Here is a 25,770-nt window from a genome sequence, read left to right as displayed (position 1 = left end):
TCAGGTCAAGGAGACAAAGCATACGTACGTGAAATGAAACAACCAGGCATAATCTGACACCGCCAACAACACAGACCCTTATCTTAGACCCCAATTCCTCCTTGCCCAAGCAGCCCTCTGGCCATATTTGAGCGAGCTGCCCTGCTTGCCACCCTCGTGACTGTCCAGCAGTGGTAGTGAGAGCGTAGCAAGAGCTGAACCCTCTAGGGACAGGTGTGGTATTGGCCAGCCTTTTCTCTTCAACATGCACCAGTGAGTCTAAGAAATACCAGTGATAAAAATGGTCTTCCCCTCTACCCCTCGCAAAATCTTTTGCTGGTCTAAGGCAAAGAATTGCTGCAGTCACCGTTGAGTTTTGATTATATGTTTATATTCTGTGTATGATATATAAACACACACATACATTAGCACATTTTCATTGCTTATCATTGAATAAATACTGTATTTTATGTGGGAGCTAATTCAGAAATCCTCAGCCATCCAAGTAGACACACATTCATGCTCCTTTTGGGAGTGAATTCTTGCAAGTAGTGAATCCTTTGAGTTCACACTGTGTACAGGTGACGTCTTCAGCTCCTGTGATAAAACATATGCCTGCACTTCAACACTAGATGAAAAACATCAGTCTCGGTACGAGATTGTAAGGATAGAACAATGAAGGGTGGGTCCAATCGATTGTTATTTTCTATGACCTCTTAGAATTTCTGTTTTAAAAATCCAAGACAGTGAAGCAGGGGTGCAGACTGTGAGGTAGTGTATTTTTGTTTAATATGTTGTAAATTCTAGTGCATGCCTGAAATATTTTGCTGACTTTGAGTATCTTTAAAACTGAGATTTCTTCCTTTGAAATTGCTAATTTCTAGTCTTAAAACTAAATAGCAAAGAGAGATAACTGTTATTGAATACGACAACTGATACCTAAAAATAAATGTCGAGGCACAGAGGAGGGGTTCCTAACTAATGCCCCTGCTCCTCATGCCCAATACACCAGGGATGCCACTGCTTTCCAGAGATTCCAGAACTTGTCCTGAAAGGATTAGGGCCTCGACTCGTTACCTAGATGTTGCTTGGGTTGGTAGCGTTACCTTGTTCTCATACCAAGGCAATTCGGGTCCTTCCCTGATCCTATTCTATCTCTACCTTTCTTCTTCCTGTTCCCAGACATGCTCCACTCTGAACACCTTTCTGGTTCCCTTCTCCCACATTCTCACAAAAAGAATTTGGGAAAACAGTTGACTATCCCCGCCCCCCACCTTTAAACCTGCTACTGTTTTACCCTATTTCTGTTTACAGATTTCTTTCTGGCTCTGCCTTCGTTCTGTGATATCTACAAAGGAAGCCAACCCAGGGAAAAGTGCCCTTGGAAAGAATACGGATCAGTAGATTTGAAGGAGTAGCCCTCCCCATGCCCCAATTAGAAAACTGATCAGAACAATTGCTTAAGAAGTCCACTTATTAAAGGACTGAAAAATATGAATCATGATCAGGGGATTTATCAGAAATATTAAAAGAAGACATATGGGACCGATTTCCAAAATAGGAAAGCATTATTTCCCTGGAAATAATCCAGGGAAAACATACAACTGGGAATTTCAACATTTTGCAAGAAAATGGAGCAAATCTTACGAGAGAAAGGCTCGGTGAGCAATACAACAGGACTTTGAGAAGCTAATGTAGCATGTTTGTGAAAATCTGAACTTCCCAAATAAATTGGGTATCTTCTAACATTTTAGCTTCGGGATTAGCAAAGGAGGTAGCTTCAGGGCAGTTGACTTTTATCTTTGTTTTTGTGATGGATTTGATTTGAAAACTAGACATTGATTTTCAATAATGGGAATGGGAAAGTGACCAAAAGACCCATAAGTGGGTGACACTGCGTCTGACCTGGATAGGAAGTTTCTAGCAAAGTGTCAAAAGGATCTCTCTCTGGCCCAGCTTGTCTCACTGATGCTCTGGAAAGGCAATCAAGTATTCTATCACGGGATGGAGGGGGCCAGGTTTCAGAGCAGCCCATGTGATAGAGACCAGGGAAGATTAGCAGGATCTGCCATCAACAGAACCCATGCTCTGCATGCCTAGGCAGCCCAGAGTGCGAACTCGATCAGCACTCACATGGGGAAGTAGGTGCAGGCTGAATAAGCAACAGCTCGGAGCCCAGCTGGCAGGGTGCCACCCTTTCAGGCACCGACAAAGAGTGTGTTCAGAAGAGACTCCCAGGACAGAAGAGGCTGGCAAAAAGCTGGAGGTTGTTAAAGCAGGCAAAGGGAAACCTCCGGATAACACAAGTGCCTTCTTCATATATCTACAGGGCTCATCTGCGGAAGAGGGGCTGTTATGAACCCATAACAGCCATTCATATACCGAAATCCAAGTTCCCTATTACCTGGGAATATGACCTTATCTGGAAATGGTGCTGTTGAGATGTTATTAGCTATGATGAGCTGAAGAAGGGTGGATCCCTAATCCAATACGACCCACCAAAGTCCTTATAACACAAATTTTGGAGACAGGCATGCACACAGGTAGAGAACACCAGGTGACTGTGAAGGCAAAGATTTATAAGCCAAGGGACGCCAGTGATTGCCAGTGAATCACTAAAAGCTTAGAGGAAGGGATGGAACTGATTCTCTCTCCCAGCTTCAAAAGGAATCCATGCTGCTGACACTTGGATTTCAGACTTCTTGTCTCCAGAACAGTGAGATATAAATTTCTGTTATTTACACCACCCCATTTGTGGCAACCCCAGGAAACTAACACAGGGGCTGAAGTCATTCAGGGACAGACGTGACTCTTGCTGGCAAGCGGCTCAGCATATCAGGTGGGCAGACTCAACAAAAGGCCCTGGAAGGCAGACCTTTGTGACAATTGAGATTGCCCAAGAGTGGCTGAGGTGCCTTTTGGGGGAGTGAGTTTCCTGGCACTGAGGATGTTTTAAGTGGAGATTGGATGACCACTTGCTTGGGCTATTGTAGGGCCAATTCCTGCCTTGGAAGCAAGGTGGGGATAGGCCATCTCCAAGGTCTTCTCCAATTATAAACCTCTAACTCTAACTCTAGAAGTATTCAATAACAACAGAAAATTAACTTATGAGTTAAAAGTGGGAATTATTCTGTCCTGAAAAAGGACAGATTCTAAAGAATCATAAAATAAGAATAGAACCAATAAAGGGGCACTTGGGTAGCACAGTCAGTTAAGCATCTGACTATCGGTTTTAGCTCAGGTGGTGATCTTGGGGACGTGATATCGAGCCTCAGGTGCTCTGTGCTCAGGGTAGAGTCTGCTTGAGATTCTCTCTCTCCCTCTGCCTCTGCCCCTCCTGCTTCTAACCTCTTTCTCTCTCTCTCTAAAATAAATAAATCTTAAAAAAATAGAGCCAGTAAAATATAAATGCAGAAACTAACAAGGGAGATATTTCAAGATATTTTCAGTGGGCAGGAAGTACATGAATAATGATGATGCAGAAAATAAAGGGACATCGAGTCATATTAAAGACATGCTTATATGATGTGGCTGCAGACCAAGGTGGTTTAATATGAGCATTACCTTTACGGGGTAGAAGCATGGAGTTTCAAGTCATTTAGGTTCCTGCCCCGACACTCAAGAGCTTTGTGGCCTTGGTCTGTTGCTTAGCTTCTCTGAGCAAGAGCTTCCTCATCTGCAGAGTGGGAGAGTATCACCTGCTTCCAGTGTCAGAAGGATGACATGAGATAATGAACGAAAAGTGTGGGGTGCACAGTAAGAACGCAATAAAGGATGGCTTTCTTATTATGAAATTATTGCCCCCTGTGCCAAAAGAGAAGGCTGATTACACACACACACACACACACACAGAACGATGACAGAAATAAAAGTTTTTGTGTATTTTTTTAAAGATTTATTTATTTTGAGGGATCCCTGGGTGGCGCAGTGGTTTGGCGCCTGCCTTTGGCCCAGGGCGCGATCCTGGAGACCCGGGATCGAATCCCACATCGGGCTCCCGGTGCATGGAGCCTGCTTCTCCCTCTGCCTGTGTCTCTGCCTCTCTCTCTCTCTGTGACTATCATAAATAGATAAAAATTAAAAAAAATTTAAAAAAAGATTTATTTATTTTGAGAGAGAAAGAGAGGGAGAAAGCATGAGTGGGGGGAGGGGCAGAGAGAGAGAATCACAAGCAGACTCCCCACTGAGCGTGGAGCCCAATGTGGGGCTTGATCCCAGGACCCTGATATCATGGGTCGAAATCAAAAGTTGGATGCTTAACCACCTGAGCCACCCAGGCACCCCCAGAAACCAAAGTTTGAAAGGAAGAACTTTTTGTTAGATTTCATGACCTAACTATTGATCTTCTCTATGAAATGTGAAAATTACCCTTACTAACATTAAATCTAAACTCAATCACTGGGAATCGTGGTATGCTACCTCATTCCATGTACTCTTGAGTGGAATGGTAGGCATGTTGTTGTGGGTGACCGGCTCGTCTAAAAGCACAGAGGACTGGCCAGGGTTGGAGACACTGGTCTGTTGTGTGGCCTTGGGTGTGTCAAATGGAGCTAGCCTCACCTACCTTGTCGGTTCAGTGGGATGACCAGACGAGGCCAGGCTTGGGAAAAGCGTCAGGTAGAGGGCAGGATCAATGGGTCGCATGTCAGCATCACTCCCACCGGGCCTTGGGAGGATGACAATAGGCGCTTACTCTGCCTCCAGCTCTAAGTGGCTGAATGCCAGGGGAAGTGAGTGTCTCTTGGTCCTGATAGGGCCAGCCAAAATGAGGAGCAATGTGTGAAATCAAGGGAGGTGAGGCTCTCGGGACAGGAAAAGTTTCTGTTCGGCAGGATCTCTTAGATAATGAGGCGGTCTCTAGGAAGACTGGAGGAAGCGGCCCTCCTCGGGTACTGATGCTGAAACAGGCCGCCGCCCTGCCTGCCGGAGGGGGAGCGAGTCGGAGCTGCAACCCCTCCCGCTCTCCACGGCTTCTCCTTCCTATTTCAACTTCAGGCTTTTCCCAAGGACGTTTCTGGATCTGAATTGCTCCTTCACTCGGGCTTGATCCATTGCTGGTATTAGGATCCGCTGAGGTGTGTCGGATCTGGGGACAGGCAAATCGTAAAAAGCACCCCCTGGCTGTCTCCTTGGCCCAGCCGCCCGCCTCCCTGTCACCCACCGGGTGCAGCAGGCCCTGGCAGCCCACTGACTCCTGCGCCCAGTGCCAGCCTCCTCATTAGGCATGCTCTGGAGCTGTCTGGTGTCAGAGCTGGCCGATGCATCAGAATGCAGGGCATGCCTCAGGCTCCTGGGAAGCTGCACATTCCGCATGAAATATGAAGGCAACAGCCCGCCCAGGGGAGACCCAGGGTGAATTCAGTGGAAGAGCGGCAAAGGTGGCTGGCGGGGGAGGGGAGGTTCTGCGGGATCAGGGAGAAGACGTGGGCACCCATTACGTATTTTAAAGGCACCCTTTGGGGAGGAGGAGGTGCAGGAAGGGAAGTACATGGTTTATGTATCCTCTCGGCTGTTCCTGACGTACACTGCCCACCCCCCTTACATCCTTTCTGCATATGCTCACGGTATATCTGTGATTATGGTGATGTGCCCTTTTGAGATAGGCAGGCGGCTCCCTCTCCTGCTCTGCTCATCACCGATTCTTGAGTTTCTCTTTGGGGACAACCTGAAATCATAAGAGCAGTCCATGTGGATTTCAGAGTACCTGACAGTAAAGAAGCATAATAAAAGTAATGATTGTCCAGCAGGCCCTGGGGATGCTTGTCGCACACCACCTTGGGCCTGCAGAGGTTAAGCGTGCTTAGCAAGTTGTGGCCTCAGCTGGCTGAAAGGCCCCCTATAAAAGCCTGTGCTCACCTTTCTCCCAAACCCTTCAGCTTCCAGCCAAGGCTCCCGCTGGAGTTCTAGGCAACCAGTCTGAGATGAGGTGAAACCAGTTCTTCCCCACGTTCAGTACAAACAGCTTGCCACGCGTCTTGGACGCCTTATAATGCAATGCACTTGGATATCTCCCTTAGAACACTTACCCGGTGTAGCATGCTCAGTTTGCACGCAGGTCCCTGCCCTGGATAGTCTATCCATGAAGCAGAGATGCTGCACTACTTGTTATTGTATATCTGGGGATAGGCCTGGGTAGGTATTCGATAAGTACTATACTAGATAAGCTATATTTGGTGAGATTTCCCTCCTATCCCATCACACATCTGAGTTATCAAGGAACACAAATCTACTGCTCTCTCCAAATACAGAAAATTTGAGTAGGTGTTTATTCTCCTGTAACTTAAAACCACAGTGCCCATTATAGTGCAGAGAGGGTACAGAATTGATTCCATATCATACCATTGATTATAGGATTATAGAACATCCCACCTTCTTTCGATCAAGAAGAAATATATATATATATTTCTATATATATATAGATTTCTATATATATACACATACATATGGATTTACCTGTGCCTATATATACATATATGTGAGTGTGTTTTCCCCTTAAAAATAATTTCTTGGGTTTGTAAGGTCTCCATGGGTTTCTCAGGAGTAACTGACAATTCAGTAGGAGCTCCAGAGTTCTTATCTCTAGAAACTTCCCAAAACCAGGAGGAGAAGGGCAGATGCCAAGAGCTGCAGGGTTAGTCCCACTCTCTGCTGCATCCCTGGGAGCTAGAACAGTACCTACCCAGAGTGAATCCTTCACAAACATTTCGGTCAACCACCACAAAGGGAGGATGGCACCTTCTTCTCTAGCCAGTGGCAGGTTCGGGGCTGAGTCTTCCCTGGCTTTGACTTACAGATGCTGAGAGAGTTTCTCTCTGCTGGGTTGCTAAACCAGGAGCAGGAAGTTAGTCACAAAGAGGAGAGAATTCGGCTATCTGACAAAATGAGGAGATGGAGAGAAAGAGAGAGAGAGAGAGAGAAGGAAGGAGAGAGAGAGAAAGAACAAGCTAGCTCTCAGGCCCAGCTGAGAACCTAACCCAGAATGCCTTAGTTATATGACCCAGTGAATTCCTTGTTAATTTATTTGCTTCAGGTAATATTAGAAGAGGGTTTCTGGCACCTAAAACCAAAAGCAATCTGACTGACACACTTGTTCATATCATCTCTATCTTCTTTCAAAGCTATTCATGTACACCAGGTTAGCAGCCGACTCTACATTTTTCACATGTGGATCTTTGAAATGTCTATTTTCATAATAGCACTCCTCTCGTCCATCACTTTTGCTCATTTTAAGCCACACACTCAGGGCAGCTGTATCTTTCCCATACGAAGAATCTAGACAGAGGGAATTCTTCAAATTTGCTGGACTGAACAGTTCCTACTGGTGACAGATCCTTGGGTCCCTAGAACACACAGGGCCCTGTTGACTTCTCACCCTAACTCCACAGCGGGACTCGTGGCTCAGCTCTGCTGGGACAGCACTCAACAGTTTGTATCTGGTCTCCCAGGGATTTGTCTCCCGAGGTAGATAAGAAATGGGCAGCTTTCTTTTTTTCTTTCTTTCTTTCTTTCTTTCTTTCTTTCTTTCTTTCTTTCTTTCTTCTTCTTCTTTCTTTCTTTTAAGATTTTATTTATTTATTCACGAGAGATACAGAGAGGCAGAGACACAGGCAGAGGGAGAAGCAGGCTCGATCCTGCTATGTGGGACTCGATCCCAGGACCCCAGGACCACAGAGATGGGCAACTTTCAGAGAACAGAGAAGGGAAGAAAGATGCTCCGTGGACATCGGCGGTGTGGCGAACATCATCCGTGGCACCGGCCATCCCCGTGGGACACATAACTTCCCCGTCGGCAGCCGCAGACACAGAATCAGCTTGCCCACGGGCTGAGCTGTCAGGTGACGGAGCAGGTCCATCTGATCCGGGCGTCTACATTTTTCTTCCTTCCATGATGTTGCCTCTGGGGCCACGTTTTGATTCCCTTGGTACAGTCCTGACCACTCAGCACCACGCCGGCCACGCTGTAAGTCCAACGATGACAGTGCAGCATTTACTACCATTTCCTACTAACCTAATGAGAAGGGAATGTTAGACCACCCCCTCCATGGTGTGAGAGAAGGGCTTGACATGGGGGTGCATGGAAACAAGAGAAGCTCGGAGTCTAATTTCCTCCCTCCGCGGCCCACCCAGCCTCTGGGATTCAGAGCGTGGCCCGGGGAAGGCATCCTGTTCCCGAGCAGGCAGCAGTGCCTCTGGCTGGGTGTCAGCCACTGACCCACCTCGTTTCTGTTCTGCAGGTGCTGGAAGGGGGTGCAGCCATCCCCAGCCCCCAGCAGGGAAGGGTGGGAAGCCTTGCACTGTGCATGGACGAGTGTGCGTGCGTGTGTATGTGTGGTCCTTGGAGTGAGGGCCGGGCGGGGGCCAATCTGCAAAACAACATTAAGAAACCGAAACATTTTCCACTGAGAAACAGAATTACTGCCCGTGGAATTCTTACCCAGCCCGAGAAGTGAGGGCAGCCCCTCCTTTTCATTAGTTAAACAAAGAAGGTTATTTTTCAAATGAAAACTTTCAGTGTGGAAAACAATCTAATTCCCGGAGCTTTTCAAGAAGTGAGATTCTCAGTGCTCGAATAAACACGTCCATGTGGACAGGCAGCTGCAAAGGGTGGTGCAGGTACCTGATGAAATGAAGCGGCAGGCCTGGCCAGTGGGGAACCCAGGACTCAGCTTCAGGCTTCTTGAAACAATCCCAGGTAGGAAAGCCAACAGAGGAAAGGACCCATGGCCTCAGATTCGACCGTTGCACTAGGGGGGGTAGAAAAAGCTGAAAATAAAAACATTTTCTGTATGTTCACTAAACGATCCTCTTTCCGCCTCCAAGTCAATGAGCTCCCTCTGGTTGGAAAATTATCTGCAAACTCAAGCCTTGCCTGGTTCAATGGGGCGTGTTCAGCTTTATTGAACTCCTAGCCTTCAGTTTTCTTTCAAGCACAAACTGGCTTCCACTCATAGACCGTTGGTGTAACATCATGACTTTCTCTTGAGGTGCTCTCTTCGTGGAAGTTCCTGAGTACTTGCATTTGTTTTAGGGCAGGTGAGAATACAGAAGCAGGCTGCCAGGGTTCATACTCTAGCTGCATCGCTCAACAGCAGAGTGTGTGAGTTCTCTGGGCCTCAGCTTGCCATCTGCAAAGGGGGACGGTTGATGGTGCCTATGCCATGGAGTTAGCAGGAAGATTAGGTGGGAACATGCTTACTGGGTGCCTCAGCACAGTTTCTGGAAAAAGAATTGCTCACTAAAATTCTGGCCATTCTTAGGAAGTTAAAGGGACATGGCATATGATCACAGGTCTCAGCTTTTTAAATTAACAAATATCGTTCTTTGAGGTTTCTACTTTTCCCATCTCACTTGAGGAGAGCGTGTTGTTTAAAAAAATATAAGCAGGCACAAAATAGCCGCTCTTCAGATCGGAGCTTCCTTCTCAAATCAGCCCGTGAACGTTTTGGGGAGCGTTCTATTTAACTTGGCTGGCCCCTGGTTTTGCCGTGAGTAATATGTTGGGCTTCATTTCAAACTCCACACAGCCAAGATCACTGGATACTTGAGCTTCCCTAAGCTGAGTTGATACAGCTGCTCTGCCCCTGGTCACTGGTGAGTTATCCCTGTGGATTCCAAGAGGTCTTAACACGGACAGTTCAAGGTGCAGGGGTCAACCGAGATGCTCAGGGACCAGGGCTCCCACGGAGAAGGTGCCTAAGTGAGACAAGACCCAAGACACCTGGGGAGACTACCGGGGACTGAGAGAAAGGCTGGAACAGGAGGATGACCAGAAATGGCTCATTGAGGGTGGATGAGAGTAGAGCTGCATGGAGCATCCTTGCTTGTATGAAGGGGTCACCAGAGGTGAGAAGAAACCAATTGGATATGAAGTTGCCCCCATGATAAAAGAAGGGAGCAAACACTCCCTACACCGGAGTTCTGAGACCAGTTAGAGCAAATAATGGATACTTGCTTTAAATGTATTGAGTGGGGCTTTCTTTTAAACGCACTCTTCATATCAAATGGAACTGAATACACTAAATTTTAAAATTTAGACTTTTTTTTTCTCCAGGAACATAGCTTTGGCATGAGACAAGGTTTGCCCATGGCCACTTGAGAACACGCTCTGTGAGACAACAATGCTGATGGACAAATAGGGCAGAGTGTTAATTTTGAGGCCAGTCTAACCTCAGCAACAGGAGGGCTGGTAAACAGATTGAAGGAGCTAATGACTATTTAGTGCTTTCTTCCCAGGCTCACAAATGTCTCTTTGGCTTCTGGAGTAGCAACACCCTTACCTTAAAAGGTCTGGATTGATGATCTGGGCCTAATAAAAGCCCCTTTCCAAGTCTGTAGGGAAACCCAAGCATTTCAAAAGTGAAAGATAATGACAATATTCTAGAAGCAATATGATTATGAGTCCCCATTATAAATGTTAAAATGATAATTACAATTAATCAGACTAGCCTTCATAGTCTCTCAACCTGATAACTTAACACTGGTAGATTCATCTTCCCCATGTGCTTTTGAAGAAAAATGCGTCAAACTACAAATTTCCCCCTTCGACTTATATCTCCTGAAGATAGGCATGTTATGGGAACCAGGTTTGGGCAATATATGAAGATGGGGAGTTGTGATGCACTGCAAATTCTAGAACTTCGGAGTCTATGGGACCCCTGAATGAGGCACTCACGCTGCTCGCTTGATTACTTCCATATTGACTGTCACAATCCATTTATGGTCGGGCATGCAACCTATGGTGAGGCATTCCCTGGCTCCTCCCTGCCATCTCAGTCAGGCTCTTTCTTTTATTCTGTCTCCTAAACTCTTCTTCTTTTGCCCCAAGCAATACTCATGGTTCTAAATTATTTTTTATATTTATTTGATGTTTAGCTTTATTGCTAGGAAGCCTAATAGGAGAAGGATCATGCATCTTTTGTTCGCTGCCATAAGATGGTCCTTGGCAAATGGAGCCATTAAATAACCATCGAATGAGATGAGAGTTGCCTGGAAAATCATACCCATTAGAATGACACTCTCTCTTCTCCCCTCATTGACACTAAATATTCATGGTCTCCTTAAATACCACAAAGGTCCACAGTGATTTTACACATGCCATGTATAGGGGCTTTCTCAGTCCTTGCCACTCACCTGGTCTGTGTAAGCTCATACCATCAACTTTCCCAGACTGATAACCCTGCTTCTTGCCCTCCATGGCTCCACGCTCCACTCTCTCCTGTGCTATTGGCTCCTTTCTCTCTTACTTCTTAAAGGGAGTTGCTAGTCAATAGTCCTGGACTCAGCTTGGTCATCTCCTTGAGCTCCCTCCCTTGACTTCAGTCTCCAACTTTATGCTGATACCTCTGAAGTCTAATTCCTAATCCCTGAAATGCTCTTTCTCTTGCCTTTTTTTTTTTTCTGGACACACCACCATCCTCCCAATCACCATGCTGGAAAACTTGGAGTCTTTTCTCAGCATTGTTCCTTGTGTCTACCAAATATTCAGGATAGCAAAATATCACAAATTTCCACTGTCTTCTCATTGTCTATGACTCAAGTCTCCTGTTAGTCTCAACCCTCTCATCTTTCAGGCTTCCCACTTCCCCTGATTCTCTGCTGTACTTTATCCAAATGACTATTTCCAAGAATCCCTATTGCCAACAGTGTCTTTTCTTCTCTTTACACTTGCCCAAATTCTCCTTCTTCCTTCAAGGCTTAGCTCAAAGACTTCCCACTTTGGTCTCTTTTGGGCTTTTCAACCATAATTTCTCTTCCTTTAAAACATTTACTATATACCTTTAAGCTGACATTATTTTAATTCTTCATTGTTTAATGAGTTTCTGTGTATTTGTCTATCTCCTTTAGAGAAAGACTAGTAAATAAATCCCTGAACTAGATAAAGTAGATAAAAAGAGAGTTTTCATAGGTTACCAATACATACCATATAGACATTAAAAATATTAAGAAAATATCATGAATAATTTTATATTAATGAGTTTTAAAATGTAGGTGAAATGAACAAATTCCTAGAAAATGCTAAAAGGCTGATATGAGAAGAAATGGATAATTCTAATATTCATCTACTTATTAAAGAAATTAAATTCATAATTTAAAATTCCCCACAAGGAAATGTTAAGGCCCAGATGGTTTGAGTGGAAAATTCTTTCAAACATCTGAGGAAAATATGAGTGTTACACAAACCCTTCCAGGGGATAGAAAAAAGAGGAAACACTTTTCTACTCATTTTATGAGGCCAGCATAACCTTGATACTGAAACTTGTCAAGGACTTTATAGGAGAAGAATATAGATATGAAATTCCTAAGCGAAATATTAGCAAAGAGATGTATTAAAACAATCAAATATCATGAGAAAACAGAGTTTATTCCAGAAATGCAAGGTTGGTTTAACACTTAAAAAATAAGCAAATAAAAAAAATTAAGCAATATAATTCACCACAGTTACAGAATAAAGAAAAAAAATACTATGACCATCTTAATAGGTGAATAAAAAAACATTTGATACAACTTAGTACTTGTTTATGATTAAAAAGATAATTCTCATCAAATTAGAACTAGAAGAGAACTTCTTAATGTGTATAGATATGTCTAATAAACCTATACTTAATTGACTTCTCCCTGAGATCAGGAACAAGAAAGGATATTCATTCTCACCTTTTCTATCCATCGTTGTAATGAGGTTCTAGCTAGAGTAATTAGATAAGAAAAAGACATTTTTATTTTATTTTTTTAGATTTTTATTTTTATTTATTTATTCATGAAAGACACATACAGAGAGAGAGGGAGAGAGAGAGGCAGAGACACAGGCAGAGGGAGAACCAGTCTCCTCGTGGGGAGCCGGATCTGGGACTCGATCTTGGGACTCCAGGACCACACCCTGAGCCGAAGGCAGATGCTCAACCCCTGAGCCAACCAGGCGTCCCAGAAAAAGAAATTTAAAAACTTAAGTATTGGAAAATACATAAGCCTGGACATGATTATGTATATAGGATCAATAGGTGAATTATTATAGTGAGTAATTACATTTAACTAGACTAATGAATATAAGGTTGATACAGAAACAAACCAATTACATTTTTGTATACTTACAATAGATATTAGAAAAAATATTTTAAAGTTGACACCATTTACAATAGCATTTAAAAAATCAAGTCCCTTTATGGGAATAAATTTAGCAAAATATGCACCTGACTTATGGGTAAAAAATGCAGAACATTACAGACAATAGTTTTGGAAGATTTAAATAAATGAACGGATATATCATGTATATTGGATTTGAACATTCAGTCTTGTAAAATCATTAGTGCTCTCTAAATTGGTCTATTGCCTCAGTGCAAAATCAGTCAAAATCCCAGCAGATTTTTTTTCTGCCCTCCCTTTCTTCCTTTCTTCCTTCTTTCTTTCCTTTCTTCTTCCTTTTTTTTTGTGAAAGGTAATAAGCTAATTCTAAAATTTACATGGAAATTCAAAGATTAAAAATTTTCAAGACAGGGGCATCTGGGTGGCTCAGTCACTTAAGTGTCCAACTCTTGATTCTGGCACAGATCATGGTCTCAGGGTTGTGGGATTGAGCCCCACTTTGGACTCCACACTGAATGTGGGTCCTGCTTAGGATTCTCTCTCTCTATCCTTCTCCCTCTGCCCTTCCCTGATGCTCTCTCTCTCTCTTTAAAAAAACTCCACCTACCCACCCCCCAACACACACGCACACACAAAGCAGTCAAGATAAAGTTAAAGAAGAAGAAGTTGGAAGGACTTGCACTACGGGATATCAAAACTTATTATAAAGCAACAGTAATCAAGACTGTGTGAAATTGGTGTAAATAGAGATAAATAGGCCGATGGAACAGAGTTGAGAACCTAAAAACAGAGTTGCAGTAAGTCACATGCTTTATAGCAAAGATGTTATTATAATGCGATGTGTGAAGAATCATCTCTTAAATAAATGGTTTAGTTAATTGGATTTCCAGAAGACAAAAAAAAAAAACTACTTTTACCCCTGTCTCATACCATACACAAAAGTCAATTACAGATGAATCATAGACTTAAGTGTAGAGTTTAAACAATAAAGCTTCTGTAATGTAACACACGAGAATATCTTCATCACCTTGGTGTAGATAAATTTAAATGACCTAAGATTCATTAGCCATAAGACAAAAGATTGACAAATTGATCTTATTAAAATTAAGAACTTTTTTTATGGAAAAAGAAAAGAAAAGAAAATATACCCACACCATTAAGAGAACTGAAAGGCAAGTCATAGAATGGGAGAAGATATTTCCAAAAATATATCAAAGGACTCGTATCCAGAATATGTAAAAATTTCTTGTACTAAAACAACAAAAACAAGACATATGGTTCATTAAAAATGGAAGCAATAGTTGAAAAGCCATTTCACACCAAAGACACCTAAACTGGTAACAAATTTACGAAAAGGTGCAAAATTAGACATACAAAATTAAAATCACAATTCAATTTTAACCACTTCTCCACTAAATGTGTAAAATTTAAGGTAAATTGACAATGCTGAGTATTGGTGCAAAAGTGAAGCAATAGGAACTGTCACATACTGTTAGCAGGACTACAACCAGACCCAACTGCTTGGAAAGGCTCTCTTTTACCGCCTTGCTACAGCTAAATATATGCATACCCTGTGACCCAACCATTCTCCTAGATCTATCCCCACAGAAATGTACATATAAGGGTCTTAAAAGACATGCACAAGAATGTTTGGAGCAGCACTGTCTTCTACCAGCCAAAGGCTGGACACAACACACATGTCTATCAACAGTTGAATGGTATAAATTATGGTTTATTCATACAATGGAATACCATATATCAATGAGAATGAACGGACATGAACAGAAATCATAATGTTGGATGAAAGAAGAAATAAAAAAAGGCTTCTTTAAAATACGGTGTGACTCTTTGTGACCTTCAAACATGAGCACAGTTCATCTGTGCCAATGGATATCCGAAAGGAGGTCACTAACAGAGAGTGAGAGTAAAGATGGTAGCTTTGGGAGTAACGGAAACATTCGACGGCCACAGCTGAATGGTGGTCACGTGGGTGTGTTCACTCTGAGAAATTCATCAAGCTGCACACTGATGACAGGTAAAGTTATACTTCAAGTTTACAAAACTTATGAAAGCAACGATAGCAAAATGCTGGGCCCAAAGGCCTGTGTAGATTCATTTGATTCCTCGCATTTACCTTCTGCGGGTTGCTTTACGTTTCTGTACTTCTAGCACCATCTCCACTCCTAGTTACCATTGCTTCTGCCTGTCGACATGGTTTTATCACTTCCTCTATTCCGCCCTTTGCTTTCAATCTCAATTTGATATATCAATCTTGATCCTTCCTTTAGGTGGTTTGCCCCTAGAGCTGATCTCTCATCCTCGACTTCTGTCGGTATTTCACGAATATGCCCCATGTCGACTTAGTTCTATCTCCTATGAATTTTGTTAATGGCCTTGGTCTCAATTTTTTGTTGAAACTTTCATTGCTTCCCCATTTCATTTTTTCCAGTTTTTGCCTGATGATTTTTGTGCTCTTCTTTATTTATGATTTCAAAATTACTATAACATCATTTGCTTGGTCTCTATTTTCCTCCCCAAACCCACACCTTTATAAGAAGCCTTCTTCTCTACCTTTCTGTCCAGTGGAGTTGGGGTGGGGAGGAGGAGTAGGAGAGGGCAGGGAAAGTTCTTTCTCATCCTGTCCCTTCCAGCTCTGACAGTAAAGGGCCAGGTGATCTGACATGCAAGTGGAGAGGGCAGAAAAGAAGATTTGAACATGATAACGAAAACAAGTGTTTCCCAGGTGCCCAGAGTGGTTTAACAGATTACTTTGCTCACAGATTTAGCAAAGAAGCCATCTGACCCGAGTCCACTTATGGAACTATTGGCTTTGCCTTTATTTTGTTCTTTTTCAGAATAAATCCCCTCATTTGGAGCCACTGAAGAAACGAGGGAGTGTTTGTGGGTTTTTTTTTTTTTTTTTTTTAATCCAGATGAAGGTTTTGGCCAGGAACTTTTCAAACACTGGAATAAATTTTTAATTTGGACTTTGATATCCAGACAAACCCAGCTCATGTTCTCTTGGGTCTCCTTCCCAAAGACCAGACTTCAAACACACCCGGCTCACTATCTTAGCAGAGGCAGCAGAGAAGCACCACTCCGGCTTGGCAGCCGCAGTCGACAGAAACCCAGCACATCCAGCCCGTCTGGGCCAGACCGCCGTTTGCTACCTCACCCTGGAAACCAATGCATCCTCTTCTCTGGAACCTGGAACAAAGTTCCTCGGAGGAGAATGAGCGAGCAGGTCGTCTACCAGGGTGGGAAATGCTGGGACGTTGGCCCTTCCACCAGGAGGACTGCACCTGGAGCACTCTCAATAATGTAGAGCTCACATCTTGAAGGGAAACCCACAAATAAATGTTATTTCATTTGGCTTTATTATTTGCTTCTTATTCTTTCGGTTTGCCAGTTAGAGTGTGGACTGGGGGAGAAATAGATGTGTTTCTTACAGATGAGACCCCAGAGAATCTTTGCTTTAACTCTTAGTTTAACTTTCTGAAAATTGACAAAACAGAAAACGGTAAGAAGAAGAAGAAGAAGAAAAACCCTGATATTCTCTGACAACTATAAAAGAAGCTCATTTCCTTTTGGAGACCTAGATCAACGACTATAAGTCATTGGAACTTAATACCCAGAGTCCCTTGGAAAAGTGACCACCCTGGGGCCCTTACCATCATTTCCTGTTAATTGTCACCTGAAATAACCAGTTGTGCAAATGGCATGGGGGCCTGGAGCAAAGGAATGTAGTTTGGGGGAACAGCTAGCTCACTCATGTCCCATAACAAAATACAAATGATTTAACAGCAATGCTGACAGGGTTCTCAGAATAAATCATTTCCATTCCCACCACCGCAAATCACTTGCTGTGATTGCCTTGAGACAGATTTGAGGAGCTGGCTATTGGTCACCCAGGCTCTGGGACAATTTCCCCTAGTTACCTGTGAGGATAAATTACAGTTCTGACCTAATTTACTGCTCTTTCCATTTGGCCAAGGGGCAAGTACTCTCTGTACATTGGGAAGTCTAGAAGCTAGAGGTGACCAGAATAATTATGAAGTTTTTCCTGGAACTCCCTTCTCCCCATTCAGCAGCATCAGCTCCTGAAATGCAAGGGGTGTGGTGGGGTGGGGAGGCTCACTTGTGGAGCTCTTGCTAGGTCAGCCCGATTTTTCTACCAAACCAAGTGCCTGGCCAGACCCAACCATACCCTTCAGTATATTCGCCCCACCTTCTTCCGATCTCCCTGTCATCCCATTGCAATGAACAAAGTTTGGAACCTCTCTTACTTTTTGGAGAGGCCAACTTCCTATTTGCACTTTGACCAGTTCAGAGGTACCACATTGTACCAGAGCCACATTGTCCTCTGGGCTTCAGCACTTTGGCCATGTCTGTGTATTAGTTTGTCTGTCTGCTGTGGGCTGAGAACACCAGAGAAGAGGGACCTGTTGCATTGCTTCTTTGTATCCCCATGACGTGCCAGAGCGTGCATGGGATGAATAGCTGAGGAAGAAGAGAGGAATGGACTATGAGAAGATGTCTTGGCTAAGTGGTCCAGTTTTCTGGATTTGGCTGTAAAACAATAAAATGCACAGAAACAGAAGTTCTAGGGAAGTTTCCTGGGAAGTCTTTATTCTGAGCTTGAAAATCTGATCCGAATGCCACCACAGTGTTTGGAGGATCGGTATGGCTGGGAAGCCTTCCCTGAGACCTGCCAATAGTATGTCTTTTCTTTATCTTGATATCCAGAGTTTTAGCCCTGACTCTTGTTATTCTATGCTGGAGTGACCTCCCTGGACAGACCGTGTGTCCTGACTCGCCATGGCCCCTTCACGATCATTCCATTATGGCCACATAATCATTCCCCATGGGAGAGCTGCCATTCTTGCATTCAAGACTCCGGCACTCACTTCCAGGCCCCATCTGGCATTCGAAGCCCCACGCAAATCTCCAGAATTCCTGAGGATCCACAGGCTAATCTGTTGTCACATTTCAGTTGGTCATACCTTGAGTCTTCCAATGCTTCTCTACCAACCAGAATTCAGCTGTTATTTCATAACCCAGTTAAAGTATTGTTCCAGGAAAGCTTCCTAAGGGAACATAGCTCAGTTTATCTTTCTGGACTTTGCATCCCCTCCTTGCTTGAGTGCCCCATCTGTACCACATCTTTATACTCCCCCGCTTCCTCATTCATCCCTTCTGCCAATGTATACTTAGTGAGACCTCCTGGGTGCTAAGCTCACACATTCCAAGTAGCACAGCAGATTCAAATCTAGGTCTAAACCACCGGAGAGTACAGTTCTCCATCATCACACCGCCCCTTGCTCTCACATTCACTCCCTATCTTAGTGAAGAGAGATGTGGCATTGGCCATCAGAGCAAGAGTCATGCCAGTTGGGCAACAGCCACTGGGGCCCCTCTCTTCAGTAGTTTCCAAGCAGTACTTTCTAAATCAAATAGCTATGCTGGCCCAGGAGATGCCCTTTTTGGAGCATAAGACAGCCGCCTGGCTTCAGAAAGGGACCCAAATGGGGATAGAAAAAGTATATTGTTCCTCCTACCCCAGCCAGCACTGTCTCACACACCGAAGTAGAGAAACTCAAACTGGTGTGTGTTTGTCTGTTGCTGGGTGAGGGAAGGAAGGGAAGAGGGATGGAGACAGTGGTGACAGGAGAAGGCCATGGGCCAAGGCATGGTGGCCAGATCAAGAGAAGGATCTGGATTTGGACACAGGGGCCATGCCCTCTTTCCCTTCTATAGAGGTGTCGGCCTGATTCGGAGCTGGCAGGGCCTGCAGGGAAGGAATCTTTGGACGCTGGCCCGAGGTTTTGAGTTCACTCATAGTGGGCGACAAAAACGAGATGGTTATTTGTTTTATGGTAATGATCTCCATGAGGCCCCAAACGGCAGGGCTGCAGTCGGCACGCCACACGGCAGGCCTTCCTCTGGGTGCGAGAGGATTTCCTTGGTTTGGTGGGATTCATTTGTTTTTTAAACGAGGCTGTTTATTTTCTCTTCTTTTTAATGCTATGATTTTTTTTTTCAGACTCACAAGGAGGATACATAATGTACAGCCGAATCTGCAAGCTCCTATTTTGTCAGCTGCTTGTGTTGATTAAAACTTCAATAAAGATCCTGTGATAAAACAGAGCTATGTTCAAAGGATCTTGTTATGTTTTTAAAAGGCTGAGCTTGGCAAAAAAGATGTAGAGTGTAGGTCTGCTACCTTGGTTTTCTCTCCCTTTCCCAGGTTAGAAGGGGAGCAGGCTCGGGGAGAAATGCACAGTAGTTTCTGGTATCTGTGGGATAGTGAGCGTATATTTAACCAAATCCCAAATCATAAGCAAGGTCCACTTTAAATGACATGGAAACTGTTTATCAAACTGGTGTGAAACGTGTGACCCAACCGCCCTCTCCCCCGCTAGGTCTGACTGACAGCCTCTTTCTGCCAGAGGCCTCAGCCTAACGCAGTGGGAGAGGAGGAGAGTCACGGGCAGAGTGAGGTCACGGGATCGAGGAACTCCACACCCAGTGATTCACCCCATTCGCCCAGGGTGATCAATTCCAGCAAGATTCCGCAGAACTGCCAGGAACACATTGCTTTCAAGACCGGGGAATCACTCAAAGATCCCGAGGGACTGTGTCCTCGGTGCCCACCTGCTCCCCACCGCCCCCACCCCCAGACGGGCCCATTCCTGGCAGCCACTGAAGCCTCTCAACTCTCATTCGGAAAGGGCCCGAGAAATGGCTGTGTGCGAACATCAGGCTAGCCAAAGTCGCTGACTTTATGCAAAGCAGGCAAGTGCAGTCAAAACACTTACAGCAATCAATTCGAGTTGTTGGGTAAAGTTTTTTCCATGTCCCATACATTATTGAACAGTTAATTTCGTCTTTGTGCCTGCAAGACATTCCAGCTCTCAGATGACAGCTTTATCCATTAAGGAGCGCGCGGTGACAGCCGTACAGTGAGAGCTTTGCCAGCCCTGCCTGCCGGGAGGCGAGCCTGCATCACCACCGAGAAATCCTGGGACACATCAACATCTTAATCAATATGCGAGAGTCAATTACCGGGGAAGCGAGGGCTTAAGCAGGAGCTGATGATGAGGTTCACGTGCAAATGGGCTTGATCAATACGCAGCTGAATCTCACACGTGGATTCACATCAGTCCTCCCCCAGCACCCAGACACCCCCCTCCCGCCCCCGTAGGCCAGCCAGGCCCTCTCCCTACATTGTTCCCAGCCCGCCAATCACCTGCTTTACTGGAGCATCTTTGACTCCCTTCCCTGATGGATATGTTGGGAACCGGGGAAGAGGGGTTGAGGAGAACAACCAAAGCCAAATTCTGCTGATGGACATACAAACCCTTACTGTTGACTACTCCAAGAGTTGCAAGTTCTTCTATAGGCACATTCCAAGGCGCATTTGAACCCAGCTGGTCTAGCTGAAAAGGGAGCCCTGCTAGGACCCATCCTTTAGGCCTTCATCCTCTCTCACCTGGACAACTGTAGTCATTTCGCAGCCAGTCTCAGAGGTCCTCATGCATACTCCTCCGCTCTCTCCTTCACGGTTGTCAGGGTGGCTGGATCATGTCACACTGGCCCTCAAAAACCTTCAGTGGCTGTCTGGGTAATAAAACCCCGACTCCATTGAGTGTTTCCAAGACTCCCCCGGTATGAGCCCCATTCTTGAGTCACATGATATTACTCAACCTTGCTTCCTTAAACACTAACATGTTCTTTTATACTTTCATGCGTGGCCTTCCCCTTTTCCGTCTACGTCATCTCTTAAAACTTTTGAAACCTTCTCTGATTTCCCTAATCAGAAGCTAATGACCCCACCACGATTGGTTTGAGGTCCTTGTGCTAAGATTCTAGTTGGGTGTTTGCATATTTGTTTTTTGCATGAGATCATCTGCTCCATGAGAACAGTAACCATGATGTTTCACATGAAAGCCAGGTAAAGGCAGTCCTCTTGTCCTCCAGCTTCTGCCTCTTTTCAAGCACTTCTTACTATTGGTCCACACCAGCCTGGCTGCAGAATTCAGCCCCTACTGGAGTTCCCCCCCAAAAGAATCCATCTGCATAAGTACCTTGGTGAGCAGCATAGATCTTAGCAGCATAAATCTGGGAGGAGTATACAGGACCTCTATGGCAGACAACTTAAATCCCCATGGATATTTCTGATCTCTGCAGTCCCTCCTCAGCAGCCACTGGCTTCCCTCTCATCCCTCCTCCAGGCAGCAGCCGCACCTCCCCGCCCGCCACCCCCAACTGGAGCAGATTCTTCAGCTTCTAGTTCCTATCTCAAGTTACCACCATACTTACTGTACCATGCCACTCTCTCTTACAAATTTCTAAGAGAATCAAATGTTGTGACATTGCAACTAGTTATCTGTGCCTTCTTCCATCCCTTCCCAACTTTTTTCCTCAGGACCTGGAGAGTCTGATGGAAACCAGATATGAAAAGGCTGGGGGCCTGCAAGTGGGTCCCCTGACTTGGCGGGGAGGACAGAGAGATGAAATTCTAGGTTCAGAAGGCCTACAAAAGAGGCACCCATGGGGGTGTTTCCATTTGGGTGGGGACTTTCCGGATCTTAGGAGAGGGGTACTGTTGCCTCTGAGAGCCAGGAAGAAATCTAGTGGGGTACAGAAGAAAACAGGCCATGCCAGGGGGCCAGGTCTTATGTGGAGGCTTAACAGGGAAGAAAGGAAGGACAAGGGGAAGAAGGATGTCTGCATTTGGCCCCCATAGTGAGGATCCAGAAAGCTGAGAGAATTCTCCTAAGAAGAATCCTGATATTTCCTTCAGAATCCAGAAACTTACAAGGATCTTCTGGACACTGTATGTCCATCCTTTTTCCCCCTCAATTAAGTAAGTTCTATGCCCCACATGGGAATTGAGCTTTGACCCCAAGATCAAGAGTCACATGGTCTACAACTGAACCAGCTGGGCGCCCCTGTGCATCCTTCTTGTGTGGGGACCAGGGTGAAATTCCATCCCCAGGAGGGCAGGGCCTTTCTTCCTGAGGATTGCTTCCTGCAGATCAGGGAAGCAGTGGGGAGGCATGTGGGCAGGGTGTGGGAGCAGGGAAAGTGGGTTAAGAATTGGAGGCAACCGACAGTTATTATACACCTACCCTACAAAAGGCCTTTTCACAAATGCTCTTATTTAATTTAATCTCCACTGTAGCCCAATGAAATATGCATCATTAGGACCATTTCAGAAGTATGAAAACAGAAACCAGAAAGGAGAATAGGTAAAGGAGCTTGACTAAGATCACATGGCTTGCCAATTGGGGAGTTAGAGTTCCACCTGGGGTCTAAAAAGCACATGCCAAATGGAGTAAGGTCAGCTCCTTTTCTGTGGGGCCCAGCGAACATGACCCTAGAAGGATCCACATTCAGGTTGCCGCGTTGGTTACACTTGAGCATGAGATGGATGTGGGCCCATTTGATGACCAGTGTGCTAAGGCACTCTGTGTCTCCCGACTAGACTGCAAGTTCGTCGAGGCTGGAAACACCTCAGTCGACAACTGCAACCATATCAACACACTAACCTTTGCTAAATAACTATATACCAGGTGCTGTGTCAAAGATTTTACATGCATTCTTATTAACTCTGCCCAGTCACCCCGAAAGCTTAGGATTCTAATTCTCATTTTATAGATGAGGAAACTAGCACAGAGAAGTTAACTATCTTTCCCAAATTCACACAGCTAAAAAGTGGAGAAGATTCAAATCCAGGTCTACCTGACTTTAGTCCTTGATCTCTTTGAACTCTTGTCTAGAGTAAAAGTCTGAGGACTAAAGAAATAAGGTCTTTAAAAAAAAAGAGATTTTATTTATTTATTCATGAGAGACAGAGAGAGAGAGAGAGAGAGACAGAGACAGAGACACAGGTAGAGGGAGAAGCAGGCTCCATGCAGGGGGCCCGATGTGGGACTCGATCCCGGGACTCTAGGATCACTCCCTGGGCCGAAGGCAGGCAGGCACTAAACCACCAAGCCACCCAGGGATCCCCAAGAAATAAGGTCTTAATGGAGTTTAGCCTTTAGGAGGTGTATAAGGTCACTGTGTAGGCACAGTGACATTTAAATAAATATTATACATAGAATAACCCTCACCTTCATTTCATCCAAGATCAGTCTGTTGTTTATCCCCCTCTGCTTTGGGCAAACACTTAAAGAGGATCTACTCTGTGCCAGGCACTGGGACACAGGTGCATTAATGGTGAGGGATGTGCAGGAAGGTGGGATGGGGTACTTTTCGAGGTCAGTGAATAATTATGTTTGGAACACCAAAGCCAGGATGAAGAATTTGAACTTGATTTTCTAGGGCAGCCTTTTCTCCATTAACATGCTATGGCTCTCTCACTTTGTAAGGTACTTTATAAAACAGAGGGCATTGTGACCAAAAGAATCTGGGAGATGCTGCATTCCACCAAGTCACCCCCTTGGAAGTTCACACTACATTTTAGCACGTTGTCAAGCTTTAAGAAGACTTGGAATAAAGAAACATATTTAGTTTCCTTCTACCCAATGTTACGCCTATAAACACTTTATGGATCTTCCTAAAAGAAACTTCCCTGACCGGCTGGCTTGATGAGATTAGATCAGGGGCCCCCATAACCATTTTGCATGTTTTCTCAAACCATTCATCACCTCAATGCTTACTTTTTCATTAGGATGAAAGCTCCATTAGTCTGGCTTGTCCCCTACCTTGCACAGAGAAAATTCTTGCCCCACCAATGAGGGGGATGCGTGTGGAATATTTCAGGACACACTTTGGGTAAGGTTGCTGTCATGAAGAACCACTGGAGGTTGGTTCTGGCTCAACTTAGTAAACATTATATCTTAAAAGATGAGCTCTTGATAATATTTCTGATGGGAAAAGTCTCAATCCAGGGAAATCATAGTGCTAGCGAAATCAGTTTCAGGAGAAAGATGGTGAGCAGTGAGGTAGCCTGGGAATAGACCAGGACTTCAAGAGACATTTCCTTGGAAGAATTGGGCTGATTGCCATATAGTGTAGAGAAGTGAGGTGTGGGCTCTGGAGAAGGACAGACCAAGGTCTGAACTGCACCCATTACTTGGTGTTCCACACTCAGTAGTGTGACCTTGGGCTAACCACTTCCCATCTCTGAGTTTGTTTCTCTCCTACAAAATGGGAATAATAATAATAATAATAATAATAATATCTATTTCATAGAATCATGATGAGAGCTCAAGGAGACTCTGAAGCCAAATGAGGCAAAGCACATGGCACATAGGAAGAATCCAATTAAAACCAGCTGTTATCATTAATTAATGGCAACTACTGTCAACACGAGATTCGAGAACCAGAAGGGTGCTGGTATCTCAGATGTGGGTAATTGGCAGAGAGGATGTTGAGTAAAATAGGGAATTCTGGGAGAGAAAGAGTTTGTTTGTAGGCACAGTGAGTTTGAGGCGAGGCCACTGGGTTCAGATGTCCCATAGGCAGCTGGGAACACAGTACCAAAGCCCCGAGGAGAGGTCAGCAGGAGGCATAGAGATCAGCATGGACATCATGACCGAAAGGGAGAGACTAGATGAATAATTCTTAGAAGGAGAATAGAAAGGGAGGGTACAGAGCAGGGGCTGCCTTGAGCAGTTGCCTTATTCTGGGAACAGCAGAACAAAACAAGGCGACCTTGCTGCCATTGTGACTTGGCGCTGTGGTTCTCAGTTGATTTCGTGGGTTGAGTAGCATCTCATCAGCCCGGGCCAAGGAAAGGCTGCTGTGTGGGTTGAAGCTTAAGAGGTACTCACAGGAGATGTGGGAAGTTCCTGTGGCAACTTCTTGTTGAAAATCCTCACCCCAGTTATTTTCCATTTCTGCCGAGACAGCCCCGTGTCCCTCAGGTTATGATATAAATATTTTACGAAGTACAGAGGGTTGAGATATCTTAACGCTTTGACTGAAAACTCGTTTTTCTGAAAGTTAAAGGATATATTTTCCACTCACAAAAATATGAAGCTCTAGATTGGACAAAGAAATGGAAGTGGCATATTGCAATATTTTATGCCATGCTTCTCAGGGTTTGAAAGTACTTAAAATATTAATACTGTTCCTTTTTTCACAAGGTCTGGAAGACTTTTCATCCAACTTTAAAACTGGACAAGGACTAAGCATAATGCCCCAAATGAAGTACGTGTTCAATAAATGTGTGCCCTCTTCTCTTCTTACATGGCGAAGGTTGTAATATGGTCTGTAGAATCGGGAAAAGTAAGTTGTTTGAATTCGTTCCAGGTATTTCTAGAGTAAACTCTCCCTAGCAGAGGTTAGAGGAGAGGAGAGAGAACAAACTTGAGTAGAAGCAGTGGAATAGAAAAATATTCTGGAAGGTAAGTAGAGGATTCTGGGGTAGGGTAAAATTTCAGATGCCCAGGATAGAAAAAATGGCCCACACTTTATCAATGGAGTATAGACATGGATATGACCAAGGGACCCTGTGCAGAAAGAGTTAAGAGTTAAATAAACATCTTTTGGCAAGCCAAGGTTCTGGCAACAACGTCTGAGGGACCACAGATGCTCCCAGTGGATCATCATCCCACTAGAAAGAACAAAGAAATGTGAAGTGACTGGATAGTGACTGTCACCAGGCCGTGTCAATCCTGCTTCCACTCACTGGTAGCACAGGGAGCTATGGGTCAAGTGTCCTGTTCCATTTCTTCATTATACCATGGCTTAGGAAAT

General features: G+C 44.6%; 3 long non-coding RNA genes across 3 annotated transcripts in view; 2 read left to right on the top strand and 1 right to left on the bottom strand.

Annotated features, from left to right (window-relative positions):
• The window catches only part of LOC144322238 (uncharacterized), a 29,414-nt gene extending 12,980 nt beyond the window's left edge, over positions 1 to 16,434 (top strand). The window contains exon 3 of the long non-coding RNA XR_013387825.1: positions 15,912 to 16,434. This is a non-coding gene — a long non-coding RNA (uncharacterized LOC144322238). The remainder of the gene's footprint in view (positions 1 to 15,911) is intronic.
• LOC144322239 (uncharacterized) lies at positions 3,411 to 23,415 on the bottom strand. The gene is made up of 5 exons (XR_013387826.1): positions 23,178 to 23,415; positions 20,549 to 20,676; positions 5,543 to 5,644; positions 4,544 to 5,065; positions 3,411 to 3,677 (listed from the first exon to the last, which is right to left on the bottom strand). It is a non-coding gene; the product is annotated as an uncharacterized LOC144322239 (long non-coding RNA).
• Positions 23,416 to 23,502: 87 nt separating this feature from the next.
• Positions 23,503 to 25,259, top strand: LOC144321655 (uncharacterized). The gene is made up of 2 exons (XR_013387247.1): positions 23,503 to 23,841; positions 25,158 to 25,259. It is a non-coding gene; the product is annotated as an uncharacterized LOC144321655 (long non-coding RNA).
• Positions 25,260 to 25,770: the final 511 nt, after the last annotated feature.

This window comes from Canis aureus, chromosome 10 (assembly GCF_053574225.1).
Source record: "Canis aureus isolate CA01 chromosome 10, VMU_Caureus_v.1.0, whole genome shotgun sequence".
Lineage (NCBI taxonomy): Eukaryota > Metazoa > Chordata > Mammalia > Carnivora > Canidae > Canis > Canis aureus.
This window is presented reverse-complemented; position numbering and strand designations above follow the sequence as displayed.